Raw genomic sequence first — 17,397 nt, 5'->3', positions numbered from 1 at the left:
GCAATAAAACCAATTCATCTCCAAATTACGGAAAAAAGTTCCAAACTAGTCACTTGACTACAATTCGAAGGACTAATCTTGACTCAAATCAAAAGAATGACAAATGGAGCAACTCTAAGAGTTTTTAAAAGAAACTAAATAAACTTAACAAATCAATAGCTCTCTTGCCACGCGAAGCAATGCGGGGCTCACCAGATGCTACCAACTCACACGCTAGTTAATGAAATCCTCTTCAATACCACTTGAATTCTCTGTAAAAAAAAATAGTGAGGACTGAGACGCTAGCTCAGTGAGTAATAATACTTAACTACAACCGTTTTAATGAGGGACAAGTCAGAAAGCATGCTAGTGTAATAGTTATGATGATGAAACAATGCTCTTTCAGAAACAATAACAATATTCAACCTTAGGTGCCTCATATAAGCAAAATCAATGTAAATACATAATAGCAAACTCAGAAAAAGAACATTTTCATATCAAATCTTATAGTTGGGAGGTTTCCAATGATGAATCATGTAATCAGTGTGGTCTTCTCCTTAAGAAGTAACCAATAATAGTGAACTCCTCATAAATGAGTTAGTTATTCATATCAGTAGATCCCTACTCGAGGGATATCAGTAACAGTATACTAGTTCTACCTTCCCACTAGTAAGGGCTTTATCAGTAATCGGAACTACAAGGTGCACCAGGTCTAACGAACCCGCCGTTAGCTACGGGATTCATCAAGGTCTACTCCCATTTATATTTTTCTTGTAATAAGTAAAAACAATTCAAAATCGAACAACGCATTTAAATCTTATCAAATCATATCATTTCAAAGTTTAACAATCACTTGTCAAAATACTATTTCTCAAATAAGTGTAAAACCTTTTCAATATCAGTAATCATATCTTATACGAATGATATCATCTCAAATAATCTTTTCAGTATCATATCCAGTAAAAGACTTGTCCCACATGCAAGTTTAAAACATTCGGTAACGCCTTTACTTTATACACCATGTGAAAGTCATGCAAGTTATAAAACATCAATTGTGGTAAGATTACTACTCACTGTACTTGTGTTGAGTTACCAAGCTTGCCACTCAATCACTCCGTACGAATTCCTTTGGTCAATCTATAATCACATTCATAATAATTTCGTGTTAACTCCTTCATTTAGGTAATTTATACTACATTTTAAAAAAAGAAAAATCCAGCTCTATGGGTTTCATGACTGATTCGAAATCTGCCCAATCACTTAATTAGTGCTTTAATCACACACATTAGTCTCTTCTTGGTCAATTCTCGCTGTAAAAAGATCAACCTAACCTTACTGCCCAATTACTCTTATTGCATATAAGCCCAATACCAAAGTTTATAGTTCAAATCATTGACTATATTCACTTGGTTCATAAGAATTAAATAAATTTCCTCTTTTCTTCTAAACCCATGTTTCTCAACTTCCCAATTCCCAATCTTATAGTCATGGAAGATACAAATTCAACCTTTAGACTAAGTTAAGAAACTTACCTTCTTCTCGTTCTTCTTCTTCTTCCACCTCTCTCTTTAGTTTGAGAGCTAAGGCTTTCAATTTAAAATTATGTTTCTCCTTCGTTCGTTCGCTCACTGTAGAACAAGAAGAGTCCCTTTTTTTTTTCTTTTGATCCCTGAAGTTGCAGCGTTGCTGCTGCTTCTGTTAGGGCTTTCAGCCCTTTTTTTTAATTTTTTTTTTCTGATCCTCTTTTTTTTAAAAAAAAAAGAGAGCTAAATGACAATTATGCCCTTAATTTAATATAGGGTATTACAAAAATGGATACAACTTGGGGATGGAATACTCATTACTTCTCAGCAATTATAAAGGAGAGGGTTCACAGGAAACAAATACTGGAAATCACCTCCCTAACTGGTACTGCCTTGAATGATCAGAAGGAAATTAGAGAAGAGATACTACTATTTTACAAGCCACTAATGGGATCAGCAGCAACTACCCTTCTAGCAGTAAATAATGAGATTATGAAAAGAGGTCCTGTCCTAAGTCATCAGCAAGGGATAAAGCTCTGCAAACCAGTAACTGAAGAAGAAATATACTCAAGCCTGATGTCCATTGGTGATGATAAAGCTTTAGGAGTGGATGGTTTCAATGCTGTATTCTATAAAAGATCTTGGCCATGGGTGAAAGAGGAGGTATGTCAGGCTATTGGGAAATTCTTTATTACAAGCAGCATGCACAAGAATATTAACTGCACATCTATAACTTTAGTCCCAAAGGTTGCTAATCCTACGTCAGTGAAAGAATACAGGCCAATTGCTTGCTGCACAGTTCTTTATAAAATCATTGCAAGAATCCTAACTGCAAGACTGCAGGAGATAATTGCATCAGTGATTAGTGAAGCTCAATCAGGATTCATACCTGGAAGGAAAATTGGTGATAATATCATCTTAGCAACTGAGTTAGTGAAAGATTACCAAAGAAAACATACCTCTCCTAGATGTATGATCAAGATTGATCTACAAAAAGCTTATGACTCAGTTGAATGGATCTTCCTGAAACATGTACTGATTGGATTGTGCTTCCCAACTAAATTTATACAATGGATCATGCAATGTGTACAGACTGTGTGTTATACTGTGATGATAAATGGAGAACCTTCCACCCCATTTAATGCTGCCAAAGGATTCAGACAGGGGGACCCCATTTCACCATTCATGTTTGTCATAGCCATGGAGTATTTGAGTAGATTACTTTCCACCCTTAAAGACAACAAGAACTATTCCTACCATCCTAGATGTGCTAAACTAGGGATCTCTCATATATGCTTTGCGGATGATCTTCTTATGTTTGCTAGAGGAGACCTCAAGTCTATTACAACATTGATGGAGTGTTTTAATGATTTCTCAGCAGCATCTGGGCTTCAAGCAAATATGGGGAAAGTCTCTATTTATTTTGGAGGCATACCAAGCATAGAAGGGGACAGGATTATTCAACACACTGGTTTTTCTGCTGGCAAACTGCCCTTCAAATACTTAGGCATCCCACTCTCTACAAAGAAGCTCTCAATGATTCAATGGACCCCTCTGGTTGAAAAGATAGTGGCAAGGATCTCTTCTTGGACTGCTAAAAAACTATCTCATGCTGGAAGATAACAACTAATCCAAACTGTTATATTTGGCATTCAATCTTATTGGTCACAGCTATTCATCATCCCAGCAAAGGTACTCAAGCTCATTGATTCTTATTGTAGAAGTTTTTTGTGGTCAGGCACCAACATAATCACCAAAAAATCCTTAGTGGCTTGGGAGAGAATCTGTACTCCAAAATCTGTAGGAGGTGTAAACTCGATCAACATCAGATTGTGGAACAAGGCAGCTATTGCAAAAACATCTTGGGACTTAGCTCACAAGCAAGATAAGCTATGGATTAGATGGATCCATACATACTATATTAAGTCTCATACAGTGGTATTAGCACCTATATCTGCTCAGGCCTTGTGGATGACAAGAAAGATACTAGCAGCAAGGGAAATTCTGGAGCAGACTCAGGCAATACAAGCAAACTTTGTGAACATAAAATACATCTATCAGAAGCTGCTAGGAGACAACCCGAAAGTCACTTGGAAGTCCCTACTATTTGGTAACAGTGCAAGACCAAATGCTAAGTTTATACTATGGCTTCAACTACATGATAGATTGCAAACAACTGACAGGCTTCAGGCATGGGGGATAGATATTGATCAACAATGCAAACTCTGTCAGCATCATGAAGAAACAAGAGACCACTTATTTGTTCAAGAGGTGTGGAGAAGAATCATGACATGGCTACAATGGCAATGGAATCCTACAACAATTTGGAACACTCACCTAGCATGGGCCATATTGTGTGCGAAAGGGAGATCACTTAATGCTCAGATTTTCAAACTGGCATATGCTGAGATTACATATGCAATTTGGATTGAAAGGAATAGGAGGATCTTTGAAAATGCAAGGCGCCAATGTGAGGAAATTACAAAGGAGATCATCTACATGTGTAATATTCGAGCCACCCCTCAAGTCAAGATAAAATTCCAGCAGCTTAAATTTTAGTTATTCTGTAGACTTGAAATTTTATTTTATGAGTTTATTTACATTCTGAGATAGCAATCTGAGCTAGATTTGCAATGGATTTGTAATGAACAATTTGGTGATTAATAGAAATGTCAGTTACAAAAAAAATGATCTCTAAGTTTTCTTTTCACTTTAATATTTAGGTCCATTGGCCAAAGTGAATTGCTCAACCGTCTTTGCTGAACGAGGCTGCATTTTGTGTCTGAAAATCTGTAGCAGCGTGGAATCTCTCAACGAGCATAAGGAAACGTGTCGTCATACCACTCCTCAACCCATTGTGAGTTGATGAATTTTCTTTCCTCGATGCATTCGCAAGAATCAGTTACACTTAGGATACTCCAGATGTATGTTTAGTTGCTGGAATGTGTATGTATAATTGTTGCAGGAGACAATGGAGATGCATTGTTCAGCAGACAAAATGATCAACATAAGAAGTCAGAAAGTAGTCGCCATAGGTTGTGTAATGGTTGGAGGTGATTGGTCACAAGAACTTTGCGCAAGGGTATGCCTAGTTGACGAAGATGAGAAGATTATTTTTCAGACTTATATTCTACCTCCGACTCCTGTGGCTGATTATAGGTGTCTTTTGGCAAATAAACATATCTATTTATAGCGTAAGCTGATGCTTTTGGTATCACACCTTTTCATACTTCCTTATCATTGTGTGCCAGGTATGAAATTACTGGTATAATAGAAAAAAATCTACAAGATGCCATGCCTTTGAATGAAGTCCGAGAGAGAATTCAACAGATTCTTTACAGCACTGGCTATTAAAAAGAAAAAATAATAAGAAAGTAGCTTACAGTTGACTATTGTTGTGGGTGTAACATTTATGCTTATTAGGTGAAAGTAGGTTTGTTCTTGAGGATGGACCTAATCAGGTACTTATGTCAAGAAGCCGAGTATTTTTCCACATTTTTTTATTTACTCATTTAGGTAAGGCGTAAAATAGCCCTCTTCATTGCACCTACAATTTCCGCCCTTTAGCTCGTTGATCTGCGAGCAAGTATAATAGCCGCCATTGCAACTTGTGTTGACTTCTCTTGTACATAAGAGATGAAGATAAAAATAAGAATTATCATATCAGTTGTTCACATTCTCTGTATTTGTCTGTCAAATTGGGTATATGGAGATGCTATCTGTGTATGCCTTGGAGATCTTTTCTACACGAGATGCATTCCTCTATTCACGTCTTGCCTTTGTTCTATGTAGAGATACTGCAACATACCAACCCCTGATGAAGACCAACTTTTCCAGCCACTCTCTGAAATATCTAACCAAGACTTATCTAGGGCAAGTTACTTGCTCACTCTCATGTTTTCTTTACTTCTAATTTTATCTTTTCTTGTATTTTTGTCGGTCAAGTTTATCTATTATATTCTTATTGTGCGTTGTACTTAAAATGTTCATTCACTGTTGTTTCCTTGTTTACTTGGAGCTTGAATTGGTGTCTGGCTTAATAGTTATTTGCTTCAACTATGTCTATTACACTTGTGTGCTATGCTGACCAAAACTTTTGGCCCAAACAGATATGACATCCAAGTTAGTTTCCATGATCCTTATGAAGATGCAGTGTCTGCAATGCGGTTGTACAAGAGGATGTGCTCACAGGACCACCCAATGGTTAGGGTTGTTAGCATGATTGGACAGATTCTAAATATCTGTACATATCTATGTTGTAACTCTAAATATTTGTGTAATGATGATAGGAGATATCATAGATTAATGTAGCATATTTTCAGAGATATTACAATTATGAATAACATATATCTTAGGGATATATAGCAGATTTTTAGGCATGTAAATCAGAATTCTTTCTATTTAATGGAAGAACTCTCATTTGAGAGAACTCATTCAACAAAATTGACATGGTATTAGAGCCTTTTTCAGTGCTTTAATTCTTAGTGTTCAGATTTTTTTTTTGAAAGTTTTGGTTCTGGTTACTGTTTTTTAGTTAACAGTAAGTCCTAAGTATCTTGGAATTTTAGGCATCTTGGAATCTTAATCTTGGTCATTCTGGTTATTTTGTATCATTGCATTTCTATCTTCCTTAGCTTGTCAAGAACATGGTCATCATATCAGTTTGAGTCTTTCCATGTTCGTTTCACAGGAAAAAATTATTTTGCCTGGGAATTTCAATTCCAACTATTTGTCACTGGAAAAGAATTATGGGGACATATAGATGGAAGTGATCCTACTCCTACTGATCTTACAAAGCTTGGTCAATGGAGGGTTAAAGATGCTCGGGTGATGACATGGATTTTAGGGGCAATTGACCCTCTTATTGTTCTTAATCTCAGGCCATACAAGACAACAAAGGCCATGTGGGATTATTTACAAAAGGTTTACAACCAAGACCATAACCCAAGGCGCTTTCAGTTAGAGCATGAAATTTCTATGTATTCTCAAGGAGGTCTCTTTGTTCAAGATTATTTCTCTGGATTTCAGAACTTATGAGCTGAATTTACCGATATTGTTTATGCTAAAATACCTTCTGAATCTCTCTCCATCATTCAAGGAGTTCATGAACAAAACAAGTGAGATCAATTTTTGATGAAATTACGATCTAATTTTGAAAATGTTTGCTCCAACTTGATGAACTGTGATCCATCTCCCTCGTTGGATGTCTGATTTAGGGAATTACTTCGTGAAGAGCAGCGTCTCTTCACACAAAATGCTTTTCATCAAGAAAATGTTGTCACTGTCGCATTTGCAACTCAAGGGAAAGGAAAGGGCATGGATATAGCTAGAACTCAATGCTACAGTTGCAAGAAATATGGTCATATTGCTAGCAATTGTGGCAAGAAGTTCTGTAATTATTGTAAACAACAAGGACACATTATCAAAGAGTGTCCCACACGTCCTCAAAACCGTAGGGCAAATGCTTTTCAAGTTGGGATAAATGGTTCAACTACAGATAACTCGTCTTCAGTAGGACAAGTTCTTACTCCTGAAATGGTACAACAAATGATCGTGTCAGCCTTTTCAGCATTGAGATTACAAGGTAATGATGTTACATCTAATTTTTGGATTGTTGATTCAGGTGCTTCCAATCATATGACCAACTCAACTAATATACTCAAAAACATCCGTGAGTATAATGGTCCAACACAAATTCAGGTTGCCAATGGTAGTAATTTACCCATTACCAAGGTTGGGGATATTACTGAAACTTTCAAGAATGTTTTTGTATTACCAAAGCTCTCCACTAGTCTTATTTCAATTGGCCAATTGGTAGATAACAATTGTGATGTGAATTTTTCTCGTAATGGTTGCCTTGTGCAGGATCAGGTGTCGGGGACGATAATCGTGAAGGGGGCCTAAAAGTTTGGAAGATTGTTTCCTATACACTTTTCTATTCCTTGTGTTCTAGCTTTTGCTTCTACCACTACTAAGAATGAGGTTTAGCATAAACGTCTAGGACATCCAAATTCTATTGTGTTGTCTCATTTGTCCAATTCTGGTTTATTGGGAAATAAAAATCAATTTTCAGTTGCTTCCTTTGATTGTTCTACTTGTAAATTAGGCAAAAGTAAAACTCTTCCTTTCCTAATTTTGGTAGTCGTGTTGCAAAGTGTTTTGATGTCATTCATAGTGATGTTTGGGGAATTTCACCAGTTATTTCTCATGCTCATTTCAAGTATTTTGTGATATTTATAGATGACTATAGTCGGTTTACATGGGTGTATTTTCTTCGATCTAAATCTGAAGTGTTTTCCATATTCAAGTAAATTTTTGGCTTACGTTGAGACTCAATTTTCCACATGCATACAAAATATTAAGATCTGATTCTGGTGGAGAATATGTCTCATGATCTTGAGAAATGAATTGTATCACAACGCTCTTACCCATATACGCCACAACAAAATGGGGTTGCTGAGCGTAAAAAATCGTCTTCTTTTAGATGTCACTCGTACTTTATTGATTGAGTCCTCTGTTCCATCTAAATATTGGGTTGAAGCTTTGTCTATTGATGTCTATTTGATTAATAGACTTCCATCTAAAATCGTGTTTTCCATATTCAAGAAATTTTTGGCTTACGTTGAGACTCAATTTTCCACATGCATCAAAATATTAAGATCTGATTCTGGTGGAGAATATATGTCTCATGAATTCAATAATTTCTTGCTTGAGAAAGGAATTGTATCACAACGCTCTTGCCCATATACGCCACAACAAAATGGGGTTGCTGAGCGTAAGAATCGTCATCTTTTAGATGTCACTCGTACTTTATTGATTGAGTCCTCTGTTCCATCTAAATATTGGGTTGAAGCTTTGTCTACTGCTGTCTATTTGATTAATAGACTTCCATCTAAAGTGTTAAATCTTGAGTCTCCATATTATCGTTTTTTTCATAAGCATCCCAGCTATCATAGTTTTCATACGTTTGGTTGTGTTTGTTTTGTGCACCTGCCTCCTTTTCAACGCAATAAATTCTCTGTTTAGTCTATTAAATGTGCTTTTATGGGCTATAGTACTTCACAAAAAGGTTTTATTTGCTATGATCCAAGTTCTAACAAATTTCGTGTTTCTAGAAATGTTATTTTCTTTGAGAATCAGTATTTCTTTCCTACGATTGTAGATTCATCTTCTGTTTCTCCTCTTCTTCCTACTTTTGAGGATTTGTCATTGTCTTCTAAGTAGTTCAAACCAGGATTTGTGTATGAACGACGTCAGCCAACTTTACCCCATCTCAAAACAGATCCGCCACCTGAGACTGCTCCATAACCAGAATCTGAGATTTCTTCAAGTTCTGTTCCTCTTGAGCCTCCTCAGCGATCTACTAGAGTGTCTCAAACTCCTAAACGGTATGGTTTTTCTTCTACTTTATCCACCATCTCTATTCCAACAGGTTACTCACAAGCCTCCAAGCTTGAATGTTGGCAAAAAGCAATGGAGGAGGAAATTTTGGCTCTTAAAAAAAATAACACATGGGACATTGTTCCTTGTCCGCCAAATGTCCGTCCAATTGGATGTAAATCGGTTTATTTAATTAAACTTAATTCTGATGGAACTCTTGATCGGTACAAAGCTCTATTGGTGGTCCTTGGCAATAAACATGAGTATGGTGTAAACTATGAGGAGACTTTTGCACCTGTAGCAAAAATGACTACGCTGCGAACTATCATTGTCATTATTGCATCACAAAATTTGCCTCTTCATCAAATAAATGTCAAAAATGTTTTTCTTCATGGTGATCTCAAAGAAGATATTTATATGAAACCCCCACCTGGTTTGTTCTCATCACCTACATCAGATGTATGCAAGTTGAAGCAGTCTTTATATGGATTAAAACAAGCTCCAAGAGCTTGGTTTGACAAGTTTTGGTCTACTTTGCTTCAATTCTCTTTTGAGCAGAGCAAATATGATTCGTCTTTGTTTCTTTGAAAAACATCTACAGGTTGTGTTCTTCTTTTGGTGTATGTAGATGACATTATTATCACAAGAACTGATTCTTCACTAATCACTAGCCTCCAGCAGCAGCTTAAGGATTCTTTTGATATGAAATATCTTGGTATTCTTACATACTTTTTGGGGTTAGAAGTTCATTATAATTCTTTAGGTGTGTTCTTGAACCAACAGAAATATACTCCGGACTTGATTTCTTTGGCCGGTCTTCAAGAATCTTCCTCTATAAATACTCCATTGGAATTGAATGTAAAGTAATGCCGTGCGGAAGAAGATCTTCTTCCTGATCCAACTTTGTATCGGCAATTAGTTGGGAGCCAAAATTATCTTACTATTACTCGGCCTGATATCTCTTTTGCAGTTCAACAAGTGAGTCAATTTATGCAGGCTCCACGCCATCTACATTTGGTGGCTGTCTGTCGCATCATTTGATATCTCTTGGGAACATCTACTTGTGGGTTATTCTTTCCTAGTGGTTCTGAGATTCAGCTTAATGCATTTAGTGATTCTGATTGGGCTGGATGTCCTGATACTTGTCGCTCCGTCACGGGTTGGTGCATGTTTCTTGGAGATTCCTTGATATCTTGGAAGAGAAAGAAGCAAGACCGTGTATCAAAATCTTCCACCGAATCTGAATATCGCACAATGTCTACTGCTTGCTCCGAGATTGTTTGGCTTCGTGGTTTACTTGCAAAAATTGGATTTCCTCAATCTAATCCCACTCCTCTCCATGCTGACAACACAAGTGCTATTCAGTTGCTACTAATCCAGTTTATCATGAAAGGACCAAACACATTGAAGTGGATTGTCATTATATCAGAGAAGCTGTAGATAAGAGAGTCATTACTCTTCCACATGTATCCAGTGATCTTCAAATAGCTGATGTGTTTACAAAATCTATGCCACGACAATGTCATCAGTTTATGGTAGGCAAATTGATGCTTTTTGATGCACCGACATCAATTTGAGAGGGGATGTTAGCATGATTGGATAGATTCTAAATATCTGTACATATCTGTGTTATAACTCTAAATATTTGTGTAATGATGATAGGAGACAACATAGATTAATGTAGCATATTTTCAGAGATATTACAATTAGAAATAACATATATTTAGGGATATATAGCAGATTTTTAGGCATGTAAATAATAATTCTTTCTATTTAATGGAATAACTCTCATTTGAGAGAACTCATTCAGCAAAATTGACAAGGGTATCAAATTCACCAGCTCAACGCTTTATCAGTTGCTCTAATCCATGGAAATCCGTGGCACACGAGAGAATGACAATAGAGGAGCTCTTAGCAAAATCTAGAGCAGACGACTATCAGTGTTGGTGTCTTGATTCACAGGAATCCAATTATTGAATATACATTTAATTTGATAAAACTTCTAGCTCCAAGTGCGCGGACACTAAAGCAATAATGTGGCATATAACTTAATTAGGCCTGTGAGGCTTCTGCTGCTGAATATACATTTCATGTTTTTACTTGGTAAAAGTTACTTTATCTGCCCTCCAATATCCTTGTAGGACTCTTCTAGTTTTATGCTGAGGGAGAATTGCTTGATTTTGTTATTACGATTTACATGTGAACCCCTTATAGCTGTTGAATGTGTTAAACTACAAGAGGATATCTAATTGAGGGAGAGAGAAGGGCATAAGTTTCAGCAGTATACATGCTAGGCATTCTTTACCATTTGGGCTGCATATCAGTCTAGTTAATAAATGGTTATTAACCTGCTCAAATCTAAACAGGTCGAACGGATTATAAGTGACACATGTCTTGTCTAATCACCTCTCTTTAGTGTACTATTATACCCGACAAATTCTCAAGTTATGTCTTCACTTTTGTTGTCCAGGTACATTCTAAGAATCGATGCTTTCTTAGGCTTAAAAATGAGAAGAGAAGTTTTCATATTTATTTTGTTCATGTAAATATATAGAAGATAGGAACATGCATGAAACTAAAGTAAGATACTATATATAAACACCTTATATTATAATCCAACATAATTTGTTTGCAAACCAAACGATCCCTTAGGTTTTTGGGTTCAATTTCAACCAAGGAAATGAACTAATCAGAATAATCACAACCATGTCAATCTCCTCGCGAGGAACAAAAAGAAGAATAAAGGAACAACTATACTAGAAGTACCGCAACCTTAAGTTTAGATCAATGCCATAGTGATTTAGTCGGGTCCCAATCTGGATAACCAGACGCTAGGTGAAACCAAAAAAATGTTCTTCTACAATGTGACTTTAGTTTGAGCCTCAATTGTTCTGCATTAATAAAAGGCACAGATTCTTGAATTGTGAAATTCCTACATCTGTTTGGATTCCTTAACCTCTACAATCTCATATCAAACACACAAACCTTCTTGTTTGCGAAATTAGCTGCAACCTTGTTGCCTTCCTCGTTCCAACACACATCAAAAATACCGTCATCACTGTTGTAAGTTCTTACAATCTTGGCCTCCTTCACTGACCATATATTCATGCATTTATCCAATGACCCACTAGCCAAGTACTCACTGTTCGGACTAAATGCAACAAAATAAATAGGTTCCCTGGATTCAAAATGGAAGTGAACCTACTTAATTAGTAAAAAACAAAAACATTCAACGAGAACGATACATAGATTTGATGATCTAAAAGAAAGATACTCATTCTCACTCTACTCTCTCTCCTAATTCCTCATCACATCCCTACCCAAATAAAAGGAATAGGTATATAGGTATCGATAGTTCAATTGAGTACGAGTAAACAAACCCCATAATACTTGAGCCTATCATTTGACGATCAAGTGTAAGGTTACACAAAATGAAAGCGGAAGTTGGGTGCAATTAGCAATAACGAGGTCCCTGTAAGAATAGCAAGGGGAATCCATACCCATTGAGGTGGCCCGGTGGTTTGGACTTGGGACCTATATGTTGGAGGTCTCAAATTCGAAACCCCTTGCCAACGAAAGCAAGGGGTTTGCCTTCTGGGTCGAGCTCGTCGCACCATGCTTGCCTAGTGTGGATTACCTCTTCAGTGTGGTTTGTGAGCTATTACATAGGATCGATGATTTTACCCTATGCGCACCGAAAGAATTGTGGCCGCAGGTTTTCCTTGTCATAAAAAAAAATTAACAAGGGAAAATCATAGTACCCCCATACATTACTATTTAATTTGTTGTTTTAGTAGTATCTAGAGGCAATATTATATCTAGTTAAAGATTACGAGAGTTGACAAGGGTTGGGGTTATTTAGAATTTAGGGAAAAGGGCTCAACTTTGTGATTTAAAGTTTATATAACTCATTATAAAAAAAGTGTCTCACATATATCTCTATCGTTACACAAATACCTATATATAGATCATTTTCATCTAATAGAAGGGTTGGGACTTGGGTGTATTAAGATTTTTTTTTTCACTTCCGTTAAACATAAAGGATAAATATGAGCCAATTGTGTAACGCAATATCGGCTCTATGCTTAGTTGAATAAGGCATTGGCCTTAGGACCCCAATTTTAGGGGGCTCAATTTTTATCAAGAATAAATTATGTGTTAATTTTTTTATTATTTATGATTAAAAAAATATAAATATTTTTTTAAAAATAATTATTTTATTCTCTTTAACCTCATTCAAATAGAAGAAATCAATTTTTTTTTAATTTTCTTACACTCTTTACGCTAATATTCACATTATTTTATTCTTTCAACTCCTTTTACACTCTCTTCTTTTAAGTTTTTGATAAGTTAGAGTAATACTCTATCAAAAATATGAATCAATAGTCAAAAAGTATTGAACAAAGTGAATTGTAAATTCTTTTTCTATTCCTTCTTAGATTTTCAAGCATTACAACAAGCATAGTAAAATGTAGGGTATACACTTCTTGAATGAATTTCTATCATTCTAACTCTTACCTTCTTTTGAAATTTGCCAACTTATTACTTATAGAACTATGTTAACAATTCATATAATAATTGCCTGAGTAAAAAGATATTTTTCAACGTTGAATTGATAAAATCTTATCTTAAGCTAATAAATTGAATAAGAAATCGAATAAATCATTTATAAAAAAATAATAAGTAATACTTTGCATTTTAAAAATGTAAGTATATTTTTTTAAAAAATTTAATACATATAAAGTTTATTTAGATTTTAGGCCTCTAGTTGAAATTTCACTTTAGGCCTCCGATTGCGTTGATCCGCCCCTGGTGTAACGCTAGAGGCATATGTGAATCATTTTTATAATGAGGGATATAAAAATGAGTCAAAATGTAAAACTTTTTATTTCTGTTTTGAACTAATCTTCTTTCACTTAGACAAACAATAAGACAGACATGATCAAGAGGTCCTTGCAAGGAGAAAGCATATTAGGAAATTTATTTAGCTCCTATGATCATGACTCATGAGTGTGCGTGTGGGTTAAATTCATTTTGTTATTAATAGTAACAAATAAGAAACTATTTAATACTATTTAAATTCCTAGTTTCAAGGATACTACTGTGAAAAAAGGAAAAAAGAAATGTATTTCCCCCATATTTTTGCTCATCTAAAAATACATTGACCGATTTATTTGGGTAACTAATCAATACACTTAAAAATTTAGTAATTAAAATAAAATCCATAAGAATTTGCAAATAGAGACGACATGCCCTTTTTAATAACTTTTGCCGGAATTAGGGTTCTGATACTTCACCATACAATACAACCATGGCTGACTTATTGCCGGAATGTCTCTTTCAAAAAATACTCTGTTTGATTAGTTTTAAAGAAGCATCCAAGATGAACATTCTCTCGAAAACATGGCTGCAAGCGTGGTCGACTCTTCCTAACTTGGGATTCTTTGTTAATAGTTGGCAAGGCTGGGAAGCCCATATAAATATAGCGGACACAATCATGGAGAGATATGGGAAGGGGAAAATAACTATAGAAAAGTTTGAATTATCAGTGTTTTTTTGCTGATTCTCCCCAACTCTTCCCTCTGATTGATAAGTGGCTTCTCATTGCACTTCAGAATGGTGTAAAAGAACTTATACTTCACTTTACATCATACCCGTCACCTATTTTAACAATCTTGGCAGCAAAATCTTTAAGAGAATTGGTTCTGCACGATTGTACTCTTATGCCTGTTTAATGATCTAGTGGAGTTGTGAGTTGCAATTCTCTAAGAAAGATTTCTCTATCTTATGTAACATTAGACGAAAACATGCTTTAGACTCTACTTTATAGCTGTCCCTTTATTGTCTCTTTCATACTTGAGTACTGTTCGGGGTTGACTATGAAGCATATAAAGATCAAATCGAATTCCCTGAAGGTTTTAAAGATTCATCAATATTGCGGGATATGGAAGATTGATGCTCCAGATTTGGTATCCCTTGACTATACAGGGAATGAAATTCCTGTACTTAACATTGCAAGAGAGTCAAGCCAGTTGAGGAAGTTTCTATCAAATTCGTCTTCTTGGTCTGAAGTTAGTCTTTGTTTATTCAAATGCGATGAGATCAACACGACAAATTTGCTAATGGACCACATAGGTTCTACTGGAGGGGTAAACGTTTTAAATCTCAATATTCTATGGATGAATCAAGTTATAGAATGCCCAACTTATGTGGATGCTTTGCTATGGAGTTGTCATCCTGGGAGCAGAGGCGAATCTAGGATTTTTCGAATATGGGTGCACCAAGAAAAATGTATTAAGTGGGAATTGATCCGAACATGGGTGCACCAAAAAAAATCTATTAAGTGGGAATTGATCCTCAGTCCTCAAAGTCAAAAGCTCAACATTTAACCATGTGGACCAACTAGACTTTTTATAGTACGGGTGCAAGAATATAATATTATACAAATGTTAGAAAATATATACATAAAATATCTAATTTTACGAAGAGACCACGGGTTCGAGTGCCCTATTTTTTGCACCTAAATTCGCCACTGCCTGGGAGGCTCAACTTACGCCCAGTTTATATGGAAACAGTTACATGTTTCATTGATCGTTTAATGTATATGAAAAATTTGAGTCATTCTACTTCTCATGCAAGCACATCTTGGAATACAATTCAACGTTGTTACAGTAGTACAGAGCTCGGGCATGGTATATTTCTCTGTTTTCCTTCTTCTGAGATGCTCATAGGGACTTTGAGGACGTTTGCATTTCTCTATTACTTTTAAAGTGGTACTTTGTACTTTCCTTTCAATACGATAGGGTGTCCAGATGAAAGGCAGAAATTGATGAGTAATATAGAATAATCACAATTACAATCCTATTACAACTACAATACATAGAGATCAACTCTAACACAAACTCTAACACCCTCCCTCAATCTGAACGGGAAGAGTGAACGTGAAGATTGGCAGTTAAATCACGAAAACGTGAAGAGGCCAATACTTTGGTAAACAAATCAGCAAGTTGCTCAGATGTATGGACATGGGAAACCACTAAATCACCATGACTAATCTTTTCACGAACAAAACGATAGTCTAGAGCAACATGTTTTGAACGGGAGTGAAAAACTGGATTGTGAGCTAGATGAATGGCTCCAATATTGTCACATTTAGCAGATACCGGAGAAGTAAGAAAAACACCAAGATCTCGAAGAATATATTGGAGCCAAGTAGCTTCAGCAGTGGCAACAGCAAGAGCTCGGTACTCTGCTTCGGTACTTGAGCGTGCAACAGTAGGTTGTTTCTTAGCAGACCAAGAGATAAGATTAGAGCCAAGAAAAATACAAAAGCCAGTTGTGGATCGTCTGGTGGCTGAACAACCAGCCCAATCAGAGTCAGAGAAAACAGTAAGCGACAAGGAAGAATTCTTATACAACTGTAAGCCCCAATCAATTGTGCCAGCGAGATATCGAAAAATGCGTTTTACTGCTTGAAGATGCAATTGTCGCGGTTGGTGAAGAAACTGAGAAGCAAGGTTGACAGCAAATTGAATGTCCGGCCTAGTAAAACACAAATATTGTAGACTCCCAACCATTTGACGATAAATAGAAGGATCTTCAAGCAAAGGAGAAGAAGTAGAATTCCAATCCAACTTACTGTGAAGTGGAGTTAGCACTGGTTTACACTTCTCTAATCTGAAGCGATGAAGAAGTGAAGTAGTATAACGATGTTGAAGTAAAAGAAGTCCCAAAGAGTTGCGTTTCAATTCAATGCCAAGGAAGTAGTCAAGCTGTCCCAAGTCCTTCATAGAGAATTCGGAACTCATTGAAGAGATGAACTCGGATACTAAGGACTTAGAAGAGCCAAAAACTGCTATATCATCCACATAGATTAAAAGAATAATGCAATCAGCCCCCGAGTGAAAAATGAACATGCTTTGATCTGAAACACATTGCTTAAATCCTAGATCAAGAAGGAAACGAGCAAGACGATGGAACCAAGCCTTTGGAGATTGTTTAAGACCATAAAGAGCACGCTGCAACTTGCACACATAATTGGGATAATCTGGATGTTCAAAGCCCTTAGGTTGACGCATATAAACAGTCTCGGATAACTCACCATGCAAGAATGCATTTGACACATCAAGTTGGTGCATATACCAATTTTTTTGAAGAGCCAAAGATAAGACCAAACGCACTGTGCTAGGCTTAACGACAGGAGCAAAAGTCTCAAAATAGTCCACCCCGGGCTGCTGCGAAAAACCTTGAGCCACTAAACGAGCTTTAAATCTTTCAATAGAACCATTTGCACAAAACTTGATCCGAAACACCCATTTGTTGCCAACAATATTTGCATTTGGAGGAGGCGGCACCAAGGTCCAAGTTTTGTTGTGGACAAGAGCATCAAATTCAGAACTCATTGCCTGCATCCAACGAGAGTCTTTACAAGCTTGAGAAAAGGAAGTAGGTTCGGATAAAATGGAACATGTGGAAGTTGTTAAGGAAGGAAGGACGCGCGGCTTGAGCGATCCTA

General features: G+C 36.3%; 1 long non-coding RNA gene and 1 pseudogene across 1 annotated transcript; both read right to left on the bottom strand.

The window, feature by feature from the left end:
• Window positions 1-6: 6 nt before the first annotated feature.
• On the bottom strand, window positions 7-1,691 carry LOC102582896 (uncharacterized). Its single transcript, XR_001474487.1, has 2 exons — window positions 1,054-1,691; window positions 7-251 (listed from the first exon to the last, which is right to left on the bottom strand). It is a non-coding gene; the product is annotated as an uncharacterized lncRNA (long non-coding RNA).
• Window positions 1,692-11,840: 10,149 nt separating this feature from the next.
• LOC102591587 (F-box-like/WD repeat-containing protein TBL1XR1) overlaps window positions 11,841-17,397 on the bottom strand; it is a 58,009-nt pseudogene continuing 52,452 nt past the window's right edge.

The sequence above is a fragment of the Solanum tuberosum genome, unplaced genomic scaffold (genome assembly GCF_000226075.1).
Source record: "Solanum tuberosum cultivar DM 1-3 516 R44 unplaced genomic scaffold, SolTub_3.0 scf00207, whole genome shotgun sequence".
NCBI classification, from domain to species: domain Eukaryota; kingdom Viridiplantae; phylum Streptophyta; class Magnoliopsida; order Solanales; family Solanaceae; genus Solanum; species Solanum tuberosum.
The sequence above is the reverse complement of the archived record's forward strand: the minus strand, read 5'-3'. Positions and strand labels throughout refer to the sequence as shown.